The 20,360-nt window shown below is 48.3% G+C and overlaps 1 protein-coding gene across 6 annotated transcripts in view; it reads right to left on the bottom strand.

Annotated features, from left to right (window-relative positions):
• The window catches only part of TTLL11 (tubulin tyrosine ligase like 11), a 211,464-nt gene that overhangs the window by 130,412 nt on the left and 60,692 nt on the right, over positions 1-20,360 (bottom strand). The window lies entirely within an intron of this gene.

The following is a 20,360-nucleotide window of genomic DNA, read 5'->3' as shown; positions in this document are numbered from 1 at the left end:
CGCCAGTGTGTCGGGATCCTTTCGAACCTAGAGTCTGTCATCTGTGATATCTGTTCTCCTCCCGGCTCCAGGCGAGCAGGACACATTCGCCTAGTCCAGTCAGTCTGGGTCTCTAGGTCTGCGTAATTCACATGCACCCAAGTCTCCTGGACGCCTGTCACATCTTTCATGCAGCCATGGAGGACGGACGGACGGACTCCATGGCAGGACAGGAGGTTTTCGCGGAGGTGGGGACGGAAGGTGGAGGAAACGTAAAGGTGGATTTGAAAGAAGGAGCCACTCTCTCAGCTTCTGGTGTGAAAGAGCCAGAGAGCAGGCCTTCCCTCCCTCCTGGAGTGTGTGATTCGGGCCCCAGCTCTGGGCTCGCCCTGGCCTCCACCTTTGCTGCGTAAGCCAGCTCAGGACGCCTGCACTCTGGGCTTCACTTATCTCTCTGACCAGCCTATATTTCTAAGTGAAGCTTTTGCCAATTCCTTGGGCACTATCAGTTACTCCAGGCTTGTAAAAGATCTTTAACAATGGAGAAACACTTAAAGCCTTAATAATGGTCCACATCAATTGTCTCCCCTTGTCAGCAGGATTCGGGAAGGAAACCTCACTGGAGATCAATGCAAGCTTCCCAAGGCCATCCACAGAGCTTTCTTGCAACTGCGACCTTGACGTTTATGTAGTTACTTAATATTCATCCAGAGCATTCATACATTTGGTCCTTTACAGTAAATATAAATGTTCTGGAGAAATGGCAGTTATGGATCAGGAGGCGAAAAATGTCAAGTTTGCACTGATGGGTAATTTCTCCCTCTGGAAAGCTTCTGCTATGCCGAAGATACTAACAGTTCAATACTTTTTTCAGAAGCAATCTTTTTTTCCTCCTTTGAATTCAGCGTATATGCCTTAAATAAATTAAACTACATAGTCAATAGTCTCTGCCATTCATTGTGTTACTGAATATTTCTTCCTCTCTTTGCTGGAGTAGTATCATAAAAATCAGGATTATTAATACTAACAGAATCATTGAATTTTTAGAACCATTAGGATCCTCAAAGTTCAATATCATCAAATCCTCCCATTATTCGAATGTGGAAGCTGACACGACTTGCCTCGGGTGCCACAGCTGGCTAGAGGCATGGTTAGGATGAGAACCGAGGTCTTCTGTGCCATTTTTACCTTGGATACAAAAAAATCGCAGGTCTCTTTCTCCCGAATACTATAGGAAAGAACCTCTGAATATAGCAGACGGCATTGGTATCTGAGCTCTGTCCTCACCCCAGAGGGTCTGGCCCCTGAGCATGGCCTTCCTGGAACTATAACCACAGACCGTGAGTTTGCCAGCATGGCTCCCGTTCCAGATCGCCCGTCGGGGTTCTTGGTGCATGCAGCCTGCGTGGAAACCTCATGGCTGTGCCGGGTGTGGTCCCCGTAGTCACCGGACCCTTCGGCGACTTGTTTTTCGAAGGGAGATCGATTTTCCAGAATTTCATATTCACTCTCCTCCCTTTCCCCCCAACTACTAATATTATTAAAGTTAAGGACTGATGCATTGGTTCTTAGCAAGAAGTCATTGACGAGGATCTAAATATAGTCTGTGTAACGAGGCCCCGACTCCAGAAATTCTGATTTCATAGATCTGGGAGGAGATCTGAGCATACGTATTTTGCAAAAAGCATGACAGGTGATTCTGACATTCACTCGGTTTGTGAATCACTGGACTAATGTGAATTAAATAAAAATACAATTTGGGATCAACATGTATTGAATGAAGTTTTGTGCACTGACGTTAGCCTGAACTCCCGCACTTAGGCTACAGCCGATGGCATCTCCATTATTACCCAAACCTGCTGTGGAACGTGCACTCCGCGGTACGCATGGATGGCTGAACGAGGTAAGAAGAGATGCGGTGGCCTGATTGCTTAGCACTTACCCGGCCCATTCAAAAATAGCTGTCTTTTACTGCCCCCTAGTGGACACCTAGGAAACATAACTGGGAAAGACCCTTATTCAAAATTCTCTTTTTAGATGTTAAAATGGTCTTAAAGAAGCCCCCCTACAAAGCTGTGGTACTGTTCAGGTAAGATCATACTTTGAATGAACTCATCTAAAATACCAGGGTTGGCCAAGGTCACATTCAGTTCATTCTCTCTGTCTTAAATATTTCAAGTGCTCTCCCTACTACACAGATTGGCCTACCTGTTAAAATTCTCTCAGTCTATATAAAACTTTTTAAATTATGGGCAACATGAAAATAAAATCCTGGAACTATGGGCCACAAAAAGCCAGTGATTTTTATATTCTTTACTGTTCTTTCTTGTATTTTCTAGTTTCTATTAGGAAAATAAATATTAGTCACCATAGTAGGCAGCAGCAGCAAGTGTCTCTGAACATAAAGATTTTTATAAGGAATAGCTTTTGGCGAACAGATATTTGTATATCTATGTTCATGGCAGCATTGTTCACGATAGCCAGAGGCGGGGGCAACCCACGCCCGTTGACAGATGAACGGATAAACCAAATGTGGTGTCTTCATATAATAGAATACTATTCAGCCATAGGAAGGAAGGAAATTCTGGCACATGCTACGTCATCGCTGAACCTTGAGGACATTATGCAAAGTGAAATAAGCCATCGCGTGAAAGGACAGACACTGTACGGTTCCCCTTGCATGAGGGACCTAGAATAGTCAGATTCATAGAGACGGAAAGGAGGACGGTCACCAGGGGCTGGGGGAGGGGGAATCGGGAGTTAGTATTTGATGGGTAGAGTTTTAGTTGGAGAAGGTGAAAAAGATTCTGGGTTCTGGAGTTGGTGGTGACAGTTACACAACAGTGTGAATGTGCTTAACACCGCTGAACTGGACACTTAAATGGTTAAGACGGTAAAATTTATGTTATGCATATGTTTTTAAGTTGAAAAAAATTTTTAATTAAAAAAATAAATCACTTTCGGTGAGTTAGAAAGAGTGCTGACGCAAAAGGCAGAAAATCTGGACTCTAGTCCCAATTTAATCAGGTAATTTCTGTCTGTGTGACCTTGAGAAAGTCACCTAACCTCCTGGGCTTTGTTGAATTCACCTATAAAATGAAGGGGTCACACTAAGGTCCCTGGCTTCTGCCAGCTAACAGGTCCTGAACAATGATTTACCCTGACATCACCACAGTTGAAGGCTGTGTTACAAATACGCAAGTGACTAATCAGTGGAGAGTTCTTGCCGAGCCACTGTGATAGGCGCATTGGGATCATCTACGCGAGCAGGAGATCTGGGGGAGAGATTGATGATGCACTTGAGGAAGTTGGCTGAGCACCTGGGCGAAGCAAGCTAAAATATTTTGAGAGGGAAATTCAGCAACTGGGATACCAAGCCGCAAAGCATTATTAGCAGTGAGGGGGCAGGTAAGAGGACAATTCCCGAAGAAATACTACGTCTGCAATACCAGGGAAGTCAAAGCCAGTTAGAGCGGCCCTCCATCAGGCAGGCAGACTTGCATCTAATCTTAGCAACCGAGACCCTTGGTATCACAGGCACAGGTAGCAGATCTTAAGCAAAAGCCAGCCTCTGGGTAGACAAAGAAATGCCCCAAAGCATACGCTGGCTGGACAGGGTGCGGGAACCAGCCCCTTCCCCCTCCAGCGTCAGTGGACCGAGCCTCGCACCCAGGGCAAATCCCTGCTCCCGAAGTTCAAGGCGACTTCTGGGTCAGCCGAGAAGGAAGCAGTCTGCGGTCAGGTGACTGAGGGCCAGGCGGGAAAGGGCAAAGTGGGAGACAGGCAGGTGAGGCCGAGAGAAAGAACCGAGCCGGGAACATGCTGTCGCAGTGCGGTGTCACGAAGGCAGGAGACAGTGGGGTGCGTCTGGGGAGCTGCGAGTAGTCCCCACGGCTGGACAGCAGAGTGGGGAGGGGAGAGCAGCGCGGTCTCCCTCGTGAGATCTGCGGGGGTCAGATCGCTATGACGACAATTGCATCATCAGCGCGCACCTGCTGGGCACTAAGTGTGGGTCGGGCACTATCGTAAGCACTTTACATGTACTCTCTCATTTAATCCTCAACGACCCTATTTTACAGATGAGGAAATGGGAGCCCGGAGATGTTCAGCGACTTGCCAAAGGCTACACAGCCAATAAGACATGGAGGCGGGATCCGAACACAAGTCCTCAGGTTCCAGAGCCCACGTCTGGCAGGAAGGAAGGACGGATGTGCGGAAGGGGAATGGAAGGCCAGGCTTGGGCGTGAGGCAGGGCCTGACAGGGAAGGGCCTCGAAGATCATTTGGAGGAGTCCAGACAACGTCCTAAAGTGAGGAGGAGTCGCTGAAGGGTGACCAGGTGAGGCGGACAGGAGCATGCAGGACAACGTCCTAATGTCTCGGCGGATGGGGAAGCCTCGCAGTGGAGAGGTTTAGGGGAGGCTGGGGGAGATGAAGAGCCAGACAGAGAAACCCAGAGGACACACAGCTGGAGAGGTCCCGTAGTCGCCCGGAGAGTGCGTCTGGAGCTTGGGAGAGAGATCTGGGTCATCAGGCCCCTGGACAGCGGCTGGAGCCTCCACAGTGGGCGACGTTACACGGGGAACGTGAAGAGAGGGAGATGCGCACGCCTGGGAACGGGAGGCTGGGGCGGGCAGAAGGGACCACCAACGCCTTGTATTTGACGGATTTTCACCCGGCAGGTGACATGGCACCCGCATCCCTCTGGCCCTCATGAGGGATGGTTTGGAAGGATGAGACTCGATGCAGGAAGGTACGGGGGCTTCGCAGAGTCACGAAAGCCTAAGCTGGGGCAGTGGCAATGGGGTCGGGATGGGAAGTGACACAGGTAGATTTGGTGGCACCTGGCGACTGGACAGAGGGGAAGAGAGAAAGAATAGGACTCAGCGGTGTGGGGGGGTGGTACCCTTTACTATTTAGGGAACACAGGAAGAGGAGGAGGTCTGGTTGGGGCGGGGAGACGAGGGCTCCGCCTCGTTGACTGAATGTTAATGGAGCACCTACAGCCACAGAGCCAACTGAGGACCACGGCCTCACTCCTCGAGCCCCTTACTGGCCGCTGGAACCTGGCCCTGTTGTCCAGTATCTCACACGTGATTGATTTTGATACGCAACTCTCCCAGTACTAGCGAAAATAGGAACCGCTGTCTGGCAGGGGCGAGACTCGAATTTTAAACTCAGACACGGAATATGCTGAACTGGAGGAAGGGTGTCCAAAGAAGCTCTCAGCCCGACGGTCAGCGGGGTCACCTCGCGCCCCGGGTCAACCTGCCCGACCAGCCACTGCGTGAACAAACAGCTTCGCCCTCCACGGCTTTTAAGAATTCCAGTTAAGAAAGCCTAAGTGGCAAACCAAAACAAAACAGAACGCCTGCTCATTTTGTCAGTGATGACTTCCCTAGGTTTGCTCAAACAGTTTAGAGCAGCGGTCCCCAGCCTTTCTGGCACCAGGGACCGGTGCTCCTGTGAGAATCTGATGCCTGATGATCTGAGGTGGAGCCGAGGCAGCGATGCTAGCGCTGGGGAGCGGCCGCAAATACAGATGAAGCTTCGTTCACTTGCCCACTGCTCACCTCCTGCTGTGCGACCCGGTGTCTAACAGGCCATGGACAGGCACTGGTCCACAGCCCGGGGGTTGGGGACCTCTGAGTTTAAAGGATTTAACATTAATTATTCCCAAGGAATTGCAGCTGACCACTCATGTGAAACACGTCAGCTGGCTTAGAAGGCCCCCTTCCTCGGCAGGCTAACTCTCCTTCTCCGCAGCCTCATTTCCTGCCTTTTCCTCCCCTGCCCTCGGTCCCTCTTCCGTGCCCCTACACCTAGACCTCTCTCCTGCCTCTTTGCCTGCAGAACTCCTACTTATCCTCTAAGGCCCAGCTCAGAGATTCCCTCTGAGAACCTTTCCTGGCCTATGACCTCCAGGAGAACGGCCACTCCCATCCTCTGTGCTCCAGGGCATCTAACCCTTCTGCGGCACACCTCCATCACACTGTGCTCTAACCACGCTTGTGTCTTTAAGTTGAGAGCTGTCTTGTATTACAGCTATGCATTCAAGTCTATTACGAGAGCCAAGGACACAGCGCCGAAGCTGGACTGGCTCCAGTGCGAGAAAGCCTCACGCCGCTGCCACTTCGCGGCTACGTGAACTTCAACTGGCTCCTCGCCTCCCTGTGCCTCAGTTTGCTCATCCGGACAATGGGGGTGATAGTGATGCCTTCGCCCCAGGGGTGGCGTGAGGGTCACTAACGTTAAAGACCGGGAAGTGCTGGGCCTATCATAGGGTGTGCGGCTGTTATGATTCAGCGCCTCGCCCATTTGACTACGTGCTCACCGAGGATGAAGACCGTGCCTTATTTATACTCGCCCAGTATACACACACACACACATATACACACACACATATTTTATATATATATATATATATATATATATATATATATATATATATATATATATATATATCAGAGTGGGTGCTCAATAAATATTTGCCAAAATAAAATTATCACAAAACTTGGTTACTACAGCAATCATGAACCCCAGGAACATTACTTAATTAGATACCCAGTTGAGAGATTGCCAGGTAAACCAACTTCTATAGAAACAAAACTATTTTAACAAATAAGATGAAAGGGACAACTCCACTTGCGAAACACATATTCTGTGCTATGTGCTCTACAGCCATGATGTACCGAATCCTCGCAACAGCCCTGCAGGGAAGCAGAGGCTCAGAGAGGTGGAGTCCCAGGGCCAAGGTCCCAGGGCCAAGGTCCCATGGCCAAGGAGCAGTAGTTATCCTGTGAAACCAAGCTGATCAGATTCAGAAGTCTGTGATCTTTCCATGACAGCTGTGTTCTTTGGGAAAAGTCAAAGCAGTTGAGATGTAGGAACTGCTGTTTAATGGCAGAACAAGGAGGAAGATAGCTGTGGGAGCACAAAGTCATAGGCAAGCCAACCAGGGCTCACCTCGCCAGCTAAGGCCAGCAGTGTAAGAGGGACTCACACGGATGCAGGGCTGCCTCTGCCTTCACGGCCTGCCCGGCCAGGCCCAGGAATTCTCTGTCTCTCTGTCTCTGTCTCTGTCTCTGTCTCTCTGTCTCTCTCTGTCTCTGTCTCTCTCTGTCTGTCTCTCTGTCTCTCTCTCTCTCTGTCTCTCTCTCTCTCTCTCTCTCACACACACACACACACACACACTCTAAAACCAAAAAAACTGGAGACTTGACCAAGGCCACACAGCTAGTGGCAAAGCCAGAACTAAAACAAAATCTCCAGACTTCTGACCCAATGTTCTTCTATCATAATTGATTCACGCGTCTGAAGAGGGCATTCAGAAGAGACCTTGGGAATTAGTCTCTCCTCGTTTTGAATAATAACATCGCATTTATTTGGTGTTACAATAAATTTCAGTGCTCCTCGGCTATCACCGTATTTAACGTTCCAGCCTCCATTGTAAGGAGAACGAGGAAATTGAAGCCCAGAGAGTAAAGCAGGAAGCCCGCAGCCACCCAGCTGGATGGTGGAAACCAGGTCAGCAGTCCAGGGCGTGAGGTGCCCTTTCATTGAAGATGCTGTCACACGTTCACCTGGGAGGTGACACAGTGGCATGGGGGCCATTCAAGGAAGCCGGCCCTGCCCATCACGACAACTGAGCAGCGAAGAGGCAGCTCTCCGCATGCTTTGCCCCACACCCCGCCTGTCATCGGGGCAGTTTGCTAGGTCCCACTTTTGGTGCACAGAGACTTTATGTGGACGTAACCTGTCCATTATCGGTGAACAATCGAGCGGGGAGCCACTCTACAACACACCCGAGGTGATGCATCCTGCTCAGTAGGAGGGAAGCAGTCGCGGGAGCCGCGGGAGGGGCCTGAGAACACACGGACGCTGGGCACCAGCCTGGCCAGGCAGCCCGCCCGGCCCCCTCCGCCCGCTCCCGGCTCTCCCAAGGTGGCTCTGACCAGGCTGCAGCTCCCCTTCGCCTCCCCGGGGGCCACGTATCTGAGTGTGTGGGGAGCAGCAGGGTGCAGGGCGCAGCCTTGGAGTCAGACAGACCTGGGTCAAAGCTCAGCTCGGCCGCCTCCTGGCCGGGGGGCCCTGGCCAAGCTCCTTAACCTGCTTGTGTTCAGCATCCTCCCGGGTCAAAAGCGGGACAAGCGTCCAGCTCCTGTGGCTGCTGCGAGGACTAAATAATATCTTACATTTGGACTTAACATGGCACTATTTTTTGTTATTTCATTTTACTTTAGAATTTCCTGTTCTGCCTTGGTTTCCTGATCACCTTCTAGGTTCTCTGTGGAGGCTCGTCCCAGCCGGCTTGGCTGGAGTCCGAACGCCCGCCCAGCCCTCCCCTCAGTGACTGGGCCCGTCTCCTGACCCTCGGCTGTTTCCTGGTCCCCTTGGGTGGCAGCCTCACGCTTCCCAGACTCCTTTGGGCCACCCGGCGCCGTCCGACCCACAGCCGGGCTCCCCTCCCTGGCCTCACAGGCCTCCCTCCCCAGCTTTCTCCCCCACGGTCTCCTTTTGAGATCCCAGGAGGCACCGCAGCTGATCCCATCTGAACGCGACCCTGAATTGCTGAGAACACTCCCCTCCCAGCTACAATCATTTTTTCCTATACTGAGGCTTTCCTGCTAACGAACTGGCAGAATAATCTTTAGCCCACCTCCAAAGGTGTCGACTACATTAAAATCAACCCCCCAGCTTTTCCCCCTTCCCAGTCCTCACGTGCCTCCAATGTTCTCACCATACTTTACCCACTGAGCTTAAAAAAAAAAAAAATACAAGAATATCGATGTCATATTTTGCAACAGTCAAACCAGGTGTCCTCCCTCCCAGTGCTCTCCCGCCGTCTGGAGTATTGACGAGCACCAGGCACTGGGCTAGTCTTGTCAACCTGTATGCATGCGATGAATCCTACAAGATGAGTAATAATAGCATTTTCATTTATATACTTTGTAGCTAGAGGTTTTCCCCCCATACTCAAAGACCCTACAAAAAAAAGAGGCTGCGTTAACTCAGTTGCTAATTCTTTAAAGGCAGGGAAAATATCCCAGCAAAATACCCCAGGCTGCCCCACATCTGTCTGTCCCCGCCTAGCATGGAACCCCGCACGCGGTGGGACTCAGCAAACGCTGCTCGGAACCCACTTCGCTGTCTCACTCGCTCAACATTGTTACGGTTTGTCCCGGGTCACAGGTGACAGTGCTTTGAGTGCTAATCCTGGGCGGTTTCGACCGCTCCCAGGACTTCAGTTAAGGTGCACCCTGAGCGCAGCTGACTCCCCCGCCTTCCACGTCTGCGCACACTTCCCTCGCGGTCTCCAGACCCGTATGATGAGACGTCTCCACAGGCGTCAGAAATCCGCATGGCCAAAATTAAATCCATTGTCCACGTCCTCAAATCTCCCCTCCTGTGCCTCCTTTGTCAGTAAATAGTAGCCCCATCCACCTATGTCCCCAAACCAGAACTCTGGGAGTCACCCTGCCTTTACCTTTTCTTGCATTATCCAGCCTCTTCTAGTCACCAGATTCTGACATTTCCCCCTCTTAACACCTCCGACCATCCTCTGTTCCTCTCGGCATGTCTCACCTACGTTATTGCGATAACCCCCGAAGAGATCTGAAGGCCCGAAGTAGAGGCGCTGTGTCGGGTCATTCCCATACGTAATTTTCAATCCTTATAAAGCATTAGAGGGTGAGCTCTATGAAACCGCTGTTTTTATAGGTCAAAACAGTCATATAGATATTGGCAATTTCATATTGTTCAGCCTAATGCTATTACAGTTGAGGAAACTGAGACTTAAAGGATAATAAATCATTTCCCCAAAGTCAGACACCAAAGGGCCGGGATCTGAACCCAGGTGTGTGTTCAAATTCCCAAAGGTCTTACTTTTTCCGCAAAATCATATTATCTTTCAGGATTCATAAACCAGTTCCTAGAGGAAGGCTCACAGCTTAATACTTTAAGATGTAATTAATAACGTATAATAACTACCGTGCGTGAGCACTTTCCAAGTGCCTTACATTTATTATTTTACTTAATCCTCCCGGCTACGATGAGAAAGCTACCGACATCGTTTTTTTCCTTTCTGCTTATTCAATGTTACTTTTTAAAATACTTTTCGTATTGTTCTTCAGTGTCCTTTGTGTATGGATGTGATATTTTTAATAATGTTACAAATAAAGGATCTGAGGTTCAAAAAAGTCAGGTGACCTGTGAGTCACACAAGAAGTGACAAGTCAGGAAGGCAGGAACAGTAAAGAGCAGAGTGTGGCAAGGCAGCAAAGTCTGCGATGACTCCTGGGACCGGAAGCTGGACACCTGCTGCCCTGGGTACCGGTGGCGTGGTCCGCGGCTGGCCGGCCTGGCTCAGGGTCACGGGGCATGGAGAGCGGTGCAGGGCCGGTGGTTCTCAGCAAGAGCTCCAGTCTCTACCAGAAAAGCACTGGATGGAAACCAATGAACTAAGAAACCAATCTACTTTTGAGAACCAGGTCTGGCAGCCAAGTGCCTGCCGGGGAACTAGACCGTCGTTCGCCTGATCCTTTACACCAGCAGAGTGAGGACGGGATCTGCGGCAAGCACTGGATTTCGACCACTGGTTTAAATCTCAGGGAGAAGCACGAGGTGTTGACTAGTCAGGAACCCCGGGAAGCTCTGCGATGCTCTAAACGAGCCTGCGTGCAGGTGGGAAGCCAAGCCGGGCTGAGGTTTACGCAGGAACGCCGACTGTGCCGCTGAAGGCCAGCTCCCCAAGCCGCTGTCCCTTAAATAAACACCGTCCATGTCCCTCCCCCTTTATTTCCATGGGACCGGGTGGCCCTGGATAAGACCTTTGGCTAAGCTCTCAGATGGGCTCGCAGGAAATGTCAGCCCGGGGCCCCTAGTCACTTGACCTGGGTGGTCACCTGTAAGGAAATGTCCCTGCCCCTTAACAAGTCAGAGAGGGAAAGTGGGGGCCATCTCTCCATGTAGAAGCAGGCTGTCTTGTCCGCTCCCCAAATCTGCTTCCCTGTGTGTGGGGAGGGGCGGGTATCTCACCAGTCACTGTCCCCATGCAATGGACTTAGGACAGGAGGGGCGTTCGAGCCCTTTTAATGCTTTTGAGCAGAGCATGGCTCCATCTCCTTCCTTAGTTCCCCGTGGCCCAGATGCAAACAAGCTTCAAAAGACTTTATTAATGGCTCGGGAGAGCGCAAGGGAAATAAACACGGAGAAGAGCGTGCAGCAAGATCATTCTGTTTATACATACTCTCATCTCAGCATGACAGGGCTCCTCAGTGTGCCCTTAGATGGCGAGAGACGGCGTCTTCCCACGGCCGAGGAGCACGCACATCCAGAGTCCCCAGAGGCTCAGCTAGGGATCCCCGGCCAGCTCTGAGAGACCCCTGATGCTGACGTCAGAAAGTGTGTCCTCTCTAGGGGACGCCTCGCCTATGACCCATACAGACAGGACAGCTGAACTACAACCTCAAGACAGCATTTTAGAATATTAGGATGCAACCCTATAAACTAGCAGCCACAGAGAGACATGTCCAAGAAAGAGTATTTGTTCCTGGACAGCACCAGATCCTCATCCATCTCATGGGGATTATAATAAACCCCTCTGGCTCAGCATCCCCAGACCTGCACGACCAGGGGACACTTATAGAAGTATAATGCACTTGGAGAGTGCCCACAGGAGCTCACAAAAACCACATTAATAATGTGGACCGATTATGATGTCAGCGTATTAGACAGGGTGATATGGTGCTATGAGTCCACGGGGACTTGAGTCAGTATGTATTATGACATTCAACACACAACAATTAATCGGAGCGGCCACGTACCCTTTTGCCTTCACCTCAAATCCAGATGGCCACAATGTCCTTGTTAGTGTCTCGCCCGTCAAATTTTTAAAGCAGCCCCTGGTTATCTACCAAAGGGCGAATCCAAGAGCAGCAGAGATAAGTCTGAGTGGTTTTACTCTGAGAAATCTGTTTATTCTGAGCTTTAAGCACTTTCTGAATATCTAGAAGTTGCAAACGTGTCACAAGGGGAGTGGGGAAAAGGCAAGAGAAAGAAGCGGCCATTCGTTGGCACCGCAGTGCGGGGTGCTGTAAGGTGACCTTACTTAACACTCTAACTCGCGTGCGTCAGCCCGATGAGGCCGTTGTTGCCTGGGTTTATAGAGAAGGAAACGGGCTCAGCGAGTGGAAGAAATCAAGCGAGGCCACGCGTGTAGCGGTGAAGTGTCAACCCCAGCAGAGTCGGCTCAGAACCCAAGCTCTTCCCACGACGCCACGTTGGAAAAGGAAGCGGGGGGTACTGAGCCTCAGCCTGGGGCTCGTCGGGTCGTATGTGCCTTCCCGCCGCATTAAAAGCTCCGTAGGAACAAGACCTACGAGGTTTGTTCATCGCACAATCTCAGTGCCACGTTCAATGCCAGAGCCTGGAGCTAAGAAAGCTCAGGAGAAATTTTGAAATTTCTGAAGGGTTGTCGTCATAGGGTCTGCAGGGAACAAACCGCAGAGAATGGGGAAGAAAGGGTGAGAAAAGTCTCAACTCAGACATATTTTAAAATTTAGAGGAGTCCCACGGTGGAATGAGTTACTTTGAAATGTATTAAACTGCCCCTTTCTGAAGACGGCCAAGCACAAGCTGAAGCCTGGCCACCTGTCCAGGTGTGGAGGGGCTTCGCCCAGAGTGGGGTGGCCTGGATTGTCTCTCAGGCCCTTTCGATCCCTAACGTGTTTGTTCTTTGGTACCAACTTCGACTGCACTGTGGCCAGGTCTCTTTCCCTCTCCAGGTCTCAGTTTCCTCGTCTATCTGATGGAGGCATTTGTCTGCGTAGGGCTCCCGGGATTCTTTCTACAGACTCTCTGGAGGACAAGGATTGTGACAAGACTGGCTGCAGGACAGCACTGTGCTCCGAGAGGTCACAAACATCCTCCCTCATGTGGACGCCCCCCCTGTGTGCAAGCTCTGGTCACCTCAGGCCATGAGCTTGGGCTGCTTCACCACCCAGGCCGGGAGACAGACAGGGTCATCCTCCTTCCAAAAGTAAAGTGGGAATCAGGCAGACCTGTAAGGTTGGACCTAAATCTGGAAAATGTTCACATTAAACACCATTAAGCAACATAACAGTATTTGTATTCCTTAAGGAAGAAAGATAGAAAATGCCCCTGGGCCACATAAATCAATCAGTGATTCTCAGTGAGGCTGGTCCTGCCACCTAGGGAGGGTTTGGGACATTTCTGGGAGTGTTTTTGGTCGTCACAGTGAATGGAGAGTATTGCTGGCATTTAGTAGGCAGACGCCTGAATGCCACACTAGGCAGTCCTGTCACACTTTGTAAAGTGAAAGACCTGTTTATACATAACATGGCGATAGCCTAGAACCCAGCTCCACGTCACATAGAAACAAAAAGAATGTTCTACATGATTTAAATTGAGTACCACAATTTTCCAGGAGTACAACAATCATGTAAATAGAGGGAAAATTATACTTTGCCTTCTCCTGGAATTTTATCGAGAGTTGTTCAATATTTCAGAAGTATCACATGACTAGTGGCATATAGCTTATGGTAGCTGTCACCCATACAATCACAGTGATTATATACAAAAAAAAAAAAAGAGTTTAAAATGTCAATGATTTTTAAATACCATATATATTACACATAATATCATATACATAAGTGAAAGAATATGAGTAACCTTTAATCGAATTGTCTTAATTTTCTTACAACCAAATTTATTCATCATAAGTAGGTACGAGTATATGACCACTTCATTTATGTCTACTTGGTGTAACGAATTTACTTATTAAGATGTATAGAATTACGTTATAAAGAACATTTCCTTATTTTCTCCTTTAAAGAACATTAAGGTAGGGTTTTTATTTTGTTTTTTGTTTTTTGTTTTTGTTTTTGTTTTAAGAACTATGTGTGATTATATTTCACTTCAGGATGGCAAACAGAATGTCACAAAATATTTTTTATAAAAGAGAGAGGGCATCGACATGACACCCCTGTAGCAATGAGCGCACTTAGCACTCACCAAAAAAAAAAAAAACAACAGGGCTTCTTAGAATTTGGCTGAGTCCCAGGCTCAGCAGGGAAAACACAAGAAAAGCCTGGAGCATCTCACTGTAGCAAAAGTAGACAGTGCTGGAAGAGAAATAAGGACCGCTAAAAGGACACAGGGCTCCACTGGCGAAATCTTGGATAATCTGAGCATCAGAAGAAATAACGAGAGTAAAGGATTATAACTCATGAATAAAATAAGAACCCAAGAGCCCACGCTGACACGCATGCATATACAGCAGATAAATATATTGAAAGGCTAAGTTTTCCTTGCAGCAGAAACTCAGCTAACAAAAGGGGGAGTGGAGTGAGATCGTCACCATTTAGCAATCACAATAATACTAACTGATTTAGGCAAGAATCATTAACGGAGGTTAAAGCTAGGCCTGAAGGCTTGAGGAGCAGCGGGATACTATGGAGTCCTAAAACACCTTCCCACAAGGTGCTGATCCCTTAGAAAGGGGAAGGTGGCGACTTTTCGGTGGAGATCTTGCGGGCGCACCTTAACCACATCGTGCTAGTAGGACACACCGACATCATGTGCCTGCGGAGAGGACACCCCTGAGAAAGACACAGCCCCACTTCTGTGCTGCTACTGCCAAAAACACATGCCGTGAATCTGATAACAGGGAAACCCCGGACAAACCCAAACTGGGAGGCAGTCTGCTAAGGAGCCTGTATGCATCAAAAGCACCAGTGGCCTGAAACACGAAGACAGACTAAGAAAGTCTTCCAGGTTAAAGGAGATCGAAGAGACACAACCACGGAATGCAAGGTGTGATCCGGAACTTTCTTTTGCTATGTATCATTGGGACAGTTGTCAAAATCTGAATAAATTCTGAATAGGATTAAATTAGAAAATAGTATTGGATCCATGTTAATTTCATGATTTTGATAATGATGCTCTGGCATCATTAGGAAATATGCACAGAGTGTTTTGGGGTAAAATGGTGTCAGGTATGCTACTTTTAAAAAGGAGAAAGGAGAAAGCACATGTGGAAGACCGTCAATATTGGGGGTTATTTGAGTGAAAGATGTGTAGAAATCATTTGTATTATTCTTACAATTTTTAAGTTTGAAATTATACCAAAATAAAAAGTTAAAATGCAAAAGAGCCATTCGTTTCAAAAGGATAGGATAGCACTGTTATTAGATCCATTCTAGCCAAACGAATCCTTTTATCCTACTCTTACAAGCCTTCTAGAAAATGTACGGGGTTAATTCCAGACAGAGGGCGGGAGAAGGGGTTGTGTGTTTCGGAGAGAGGAAAGAACAAGAGAATCATATTTCATTAATGAGGCCAGAAAATTCGATTACGACATCTTTCTAAATCCAAACCTCGACTTCGCTTCGTCTTTCAATGAGAACTCCTCCAAGAAGCAATTATATAGAAAAGAAGTTGAGCAAGAAAAAGAATAGGAGAGGTTTCTTCATTTCTTTGGAGCTGAGGAAAGAAGGTATAGGCAGAGCAATTTTCATAATTTCCCTTTGAAACAGGCACTGAACTCAAAATTGCTGCCACTATTTTCTTGTAGAAAATTAGACACCTCTACTCAAGCGACTAAGGTGGCATCACTAAGAACTTTTGCAAAATGAAATGAAAGGACAAAAATTGAAGGGTGAAAGATGACCTTTTCCTCGCTTTCAGAAGCAAGGTTTTCTTGACCTTTAAAACGGTCTCCCAGAAAAATGTTTACTTCTTTCGCTTTTTCTTTTGCAAAGCTTGCTGTTATGGTTGGGGATGGGGGGCGGGGGGAGAGGGAGCCCATTAAAGCAATGGGCCTCTAACGATCACATTTATTTCGAAATTCCACATAGAAAATCAGCACTGCAAAGTGGTGAGATTATAATAGTTGTGATTTAAAACACTAAATGTATGTCGGGCCAAATCGAAGTTTAGAAAATTAAACAATAGAGTTTCTACTCTTTGAAGTATTATTGCACAGGGCTGTCCTTGGGAGGTGGGAAAAACATCTAAGGTGGACAAAAAAAAGTTTAAGCCGAGCTGGGACGTCATTGGGTCAAAGAGAAAATATCAGCTCTTTTCCTCTCCGAAATGATCTATCATCAAATAATGAGATAATTAGTCTCGAGATTAGATTTTTATGAAAAATTAAAATAAGTCCATTTCCAATAAGCCGGAATCACCCAGAATGCTTTGTGTAAGCTTTCGTAAATTTCCATCTAAGACCACAAAACTTCTCAATATTCATTCATTCACACACATAGGCCCGAGGGTCCCCTTTGTGGGTCCCCTTTGTGCTGGGCACTGGGGAGATGGAAATGAGTCTCCCAGCTCCCTGGGGCCCCCCAGTTTAGCAGGAGCAGCAGATAAGTAAGTATGCATTCGCCGAGGGGACAGAGTATGATTCTTATAGTATCTCTATTGTGCTACGAGTGAGGAAACTGAGGCTCAGAGTAATTAAGTAACTTACCCAAGGTAACTTAGAAAATGATGACAAAAGGATTTTCACCCAGGTGTGTAATGACCCCAAACCCTTGCCTCACTGTCTCTCAACCAGAAACGCGCCAAACAGAAACCATGTTTGAGGCCCCTATAATAGAGGCGGCGTGTAAAATTGGAACCCCAAGGAACGGCCCGTGGGGCAGGGCAGTGGGGGAGTGGGAGGCGGAGTGGGAGGGGGTTCAGAAAAGGCCTTCATAGATTCGGTGGCACCAACTCTGACACAGGTTAACTTAGGAAGAGTTTGTCAGGTTAACTTAGGAGGACGAGTGCAGGATGGGCGTCCCTGGCAGAAGAAACAGATAAGAGGTGCAAGAACTTGGGCAGGTGCGAATCTTTCCACATGGGCTTTAGAGGGAACCAACAGGAAGGATGTCTTGCCTTAGCCAATATTCGCCATCCTCAGCCAACCACACCGCAGGCGTGCTCAGGACAGAATGTGCAGTCACAGCTCTGTCGCCCTCCTGGGAGCAGGTGAGGCGGCGGTGAGGAGGTGAGGAGCCTGCCACCGCCAGCCCCCGGAGCTGCTCCGGAAGCAGCTGGAGTAGAGCCTTCATTATCAGCGCTTCACTAAGCCCCGGGCTACACTGACCCAGCATTAGCAAGAAGATGATTGATTACATAAGGCCCTTTGTGCTCCAGCTGAAACCCGGCAGCAGAAATTTGTGCAGAATTTTAACTCCAGCAAGGGAGTTGTATGGAAGTCCAGGAAAGCCAAACTCACAGAACCACAAAAGCTTAGAACCGGAAGGAACCTTAGTGACACTCTATAATCTTCTTTCCTTGCTGAGGAAGCACTGAAACCTCGAGGGAAGGGGCGGATGACTTGGCCACAGCCAGCTCAGAGTTGGCAGCAAGATACGACGCCAAAAGCACAAGCAACGGAAGCAAAGATCGACAAGTGGGGCTGCATCAAACTAAAAAGGCTTCTGCACAGCAAAAGAAACTATCCGCAAAACGAAGAGGCAACCTACAGAATAAGAGAAGATATTTGCAAACCATATATTTGATAAGGGGTTATTGTCCTCATTACATAAGGAACTCATACGACTCAATGGCAAATAATGATTTGATTTAAAAGGGAGCAGAGGACCCGAACAGACATTTTTCCAAAAAAAGACCCACAGGTACGTGAAAAGATGCTCAAAATCACTAATCATCAGGGAAATGAAAATCAGAATCGTGAGATTATCACCTCACACCTATCGGTGAGAATATAAATTGGTACAGTCACAATGTAAACTAGTATAGAGCTTCCTCAAAAAATTAAAAGTAAAACTGCCATATGATCCAGGAATCCCATTTCTGGGTATCTGTACAAAGGAAATGAAATCACCATCTCTAAGAGATACCTGTATTCCCATGTTCATTGCAGCATTATTCAGAATAACCAACACTTGAAAACAACCTAGGTATCTATCAATGGATGAATGGATTTTAAAAAAATGTTACACACACACACACACACACACACACACACACAGTATTATCCATGCCATTTGCAACAACATGGATGGACCTTGAAAGCAGTATGCTAAGTAAAATACATCAGAGAAAGACAAATACTGTATTATATCATATAAGTGCAGAATCTTAAAAAAAAAAAAAAAGAATAAGAAGCAGCCAAACCCATAGAAACATTAAAATTGTGGTTGGCAGGGGCTGGGGGATGAGGGAAATGGGGAGATGTTGGACTAAGTGTACAAACAAGATGAATAGTTCTGAGGAGGTGATGTACACAGCGTGGTGACTACAGTTAATGATACTGTTCCATATACTTGAAAGTCGCTAAGAAAGTGGATCCTAAATGTTCTCACTATTAAAAAAATTGTGATTATGTGAGGTGATGGAGGCGTTCACTATCCTTACTGTGGTAATCCTTTTGCAATATATACATGTATCAAACCATTATGTTGTATACTTTAGAAATACACGATGTTGTATCTCAATCATATCTCGACAAAGCTGGAGGGGAAAAAAAAAGAAATCGAGCCATGACTGGAACCCAGGTTTCCTGACCCAGGTCCAGTGTTTCATTTCACATTAAATCATCTAACCCGCTCTGTTATCTCTAGCACTTGGCACTTAGTAGGTCACAGGAAATGTCTGAACTAAAGCGGGTCAGAGATGGGCGTGCACTGGCCGGTGTGGAGTCGTGCATAACCATGCGCCAGGACCTTTGATCCTGAACCTCTGTCTTCTCATCTGTAAACTGGAGACAGTGATGATTCCCCCGAATCAAGAGAGGGAGGATAACAGGCCATGTGTATAAAAAGCACATGGCAAACTGCAAAGTACTACGCATGTGGCAGTTGTCACTCGGGCTGCTTGAAAGGACTTCCTAGTGAACAGGACCTAAGTGGGCTTCTCCAGAGAGGAACAGCATCTTCAGTTTCGGATGCTATCATTTTTCCAGTAAACAAATTGAGCTGTTAAGCAAGGGGCACAAGAACAGCATGATATAGCTAAGCAGGAGGCGAAGTTCTATTCTTGGCAACGAAGGCAATAAAACTTGAAGCAGATGGGGAGGTGAAAGCGCGGCTCCTACGGCGCCTCTGCCAGCGGCCCTGACTCATCTGCCGCCTTCTGACAGCTGGAGTCCCCTCGCTGCTGTCTTCAGTCTTCTGCTTGTTCTGCACCAGAACCCTGGGCCACTGCATCGGGCTCCGGGGGAGCCATGCTGCATAAGCAGAAGGCACTCTAGACTCCATGATGGCTCCCAAGTTTGCTGCAGACGTATAAGAGCTCCGTGTGGGGGTGGAGGTTGGGACATCACCAGAAAGATTGGCGACCTGACCACCATGTCACTGGATGGCATCACTTTGGTAAGTTCCTCATGGCCCAAGTCTGGCCCACACCCTCATCACGTTTGACAGGCTGGGTCAGGCTGATACCTTTGGCCTCGGAGAAGCTAACTTTGGATGGCTAAACTCACAGGGGACAAAAAATTTTAAACCATCGAATGTGCATGTTCAATTGCAATTCAATTTAACAAACATACTTGACTTCCCAATATGTGCCGGGCACTGTGAAAGGCACTAGGACTCCAACGGTGCATGAGATTCACTTCCCTTGTGGAACTCAGAGTCGGAGAGAAAAGCAACTAACCTTGCAGTCACTACGCAGTGTGACAGATATAAGTACCACGGAGAGAAAAACACAAAGTGCCCCCCAGACGTGAGGGGCACAGCAGGCTTTAGAGAGAAAGCGAAAGATGAGCAGGGCTCTGAGGAGTCAGCCAAGTTGATCAGGTGAGAAAAGGCAGCCGTGGAGGTGGGACAGGGGCACGAAGGGTGGCGAGGGGTGCTCCAGGCAAAAGGAGAGCCGTGTGCGGGGGCGCCGGGGCTGCCACTGAGGGTCTGCAACATCTGAAGATGGAAGGATCCCAGAGGAGGAGGTCGGCAATGGTGAGCGCCGAGGCTGCAGAGGTGCGCAGGGCTCTGCGAGGCACGCGAAGGAGCTTAAACTTCATCCTTTGGGTGAGCGTCAACCGCTGGGTGAGCCAGCGTCAGCCAAACAAGCTCGCTTGCCTACGTGAAGGAAAATGACGCAAACGGACGGTAACTCACCAGAAGTTTGTTTGATATGCGTTTGGAGTGAGGATGAGGAATATATGCCTCACATGGCAGGTTCTCCTTCTGCCTTGACTCCGACCCACTTATACCTCCACGTGTTCCTAGTTCTTAAACCCGGTGGAGAACATTGTTCTCTGGGGATCTTGCAAATAATGCACTTCATCCAACCGTGAGGAGCTGAGTCGATAGAAGCTAACTTAGGGTGGTAACTGGAAAGGAAAATAGAAGGACCCGTGCTCCCCCATTCCCTCCAAGAAACTGCAAAACGTTATTGAACAGGTTT

Source organism: Rousettus aegyptiacus, unplaced genomic scaffold (assembly GCF_014176215.1).
Source record: "Rousettus aegyptiacus isolate mRouAeg1 unplaced genomic scaffold, mRouAeg1.p scaffold_m13_p_3, whole genome shotgun sequence".
In the NCBI taxonomy this organism is placed as follows: domain Eukaryota; kingdom Metazoa; phylum Chordata; class Mammalia; order Chiroptera; family Pteropodidae; genus Rousettus; species Rousettus aegyptiacus.
Note: the sequence above shows the minus strand (reverse complement) of the source record. Positions and strands in the feature narration are given on the sequence as shown.